This window comes from Halyomorpha halys, unplaced genomic scaffold (assembly GCF_000696795.3).
Source record: "Halyomorpha halys isolate HHAL.00 unplaced genomic scaffold, Hhal_1.1 Scaffold216.1, whole genome shotgun sequence".
Classification (NCBI taxonomy): domain Eukaryota; kingdom Metazoa; phylum Arthropoda; class Insecta; order Hemiptera; family Pentatomidae; genus Halyomorpha; species Halyomorpha halys.
The window spans coordinates 1,384,853-1,386,100 of record NW_027114440.1 but is presented as its reverse complement, the minus strand read 5'-3'; positions in this window follow the sequence as shown (position 1 = coordinate 1,386,100).

Below are 1,248 nucleotides of genomic sequence, written 5' to 3'. Positions count from 1 at the left end.
CTGATAATTTCTCGTGACGTCATATACCATTAACAAACCCTATGTGTATAACGCCTATTAAAAAATGATCGTACATACCCTTTTAGAAATAATTATTTAAGTTTGGTCCTTTGTTGTAATTGTCATCTTTCAAATTAACTTCAAACATTTTCTAGGAAAAATCAATATTTATTCCATTAACTACCTATTTATTCCTGAGACCCATTCAATTCCGTTTTTTAAGTCTTATCGAGATTTTTATCTTATTTACATATTGATTATACTACCTATTTACAAAATTATATTTACAATTTATTTACAATTATCCAGAATGGGTTACCCTAATGATGTTACTACTAGAACCCTTAGCTCGTCAACGGAGGGGACGCTAATTAAAAACCCCTTTTATCCTCTGGATTAGGATAAAGACTGCCGGTCCACACCATACCATGGTATGAGGCCTTTCCGAACATGGTCCAAGACCATATATCCTTTATAGAACTCAAAGTTCAAGATGAGAAATAAAATAGGGTTAGTTGGCATATCTCTGTAACAATTTATTTGGTTGCCCTCGTATAATGAATTTTTATGTATCGGGGATTTTTCATGGAGCCCCTCTACTAGAGATACTTCATTTGCCAATCTAACTTTGGTTTCTTCAGGAATTGAAAGACTGATTAGACATCTGAGATTAAGACACACTACCTCCCTGGCTGTGGACTCATGGACGTTAACTTCTATTCCTTCATTTTGTTCCTTGGCATCAACTTGGCAATTCTTAAGAGTTTCATCAATACCTACATCATCTTTATAAGTTTCTATCTCTTCTTCGAGAATTTCAGGTTCATTAACCACTGGAGGGATAAGTCTTTCTTGCCCATCGGAAATAATTTCTCTTTCTTTAGCTCCTGTATGATTGCCAGGGGAATCGTTTTGTGTTTCAGGTCCACTATTTTCAGCCGCCGGAGGATCCTCTTCTGTCTCCAGATCCTGAATTTCCTGATCTTCAAGCTCTTTAGTAGTGTTATCTTCTTTATTCACAGCAGAGGTAGCGTCCTGATTGCCTGTCTTGAGATCTTTATTATTATACCCAGTTGCTTCTTCAGCAGAGGTAGCTTGATTTGGCTTTTTATCGTCATAAAAGTGATTCGTATTTAATTCATTGACAGTTTTTTCCAAGCTGCTGGTCGTTGCATCTATTTTTACACATAACTCTTTCTTAAATTCTTCTATAGCTTTATTGGAGTTTTCATCCCTCTGTTCTCTCCT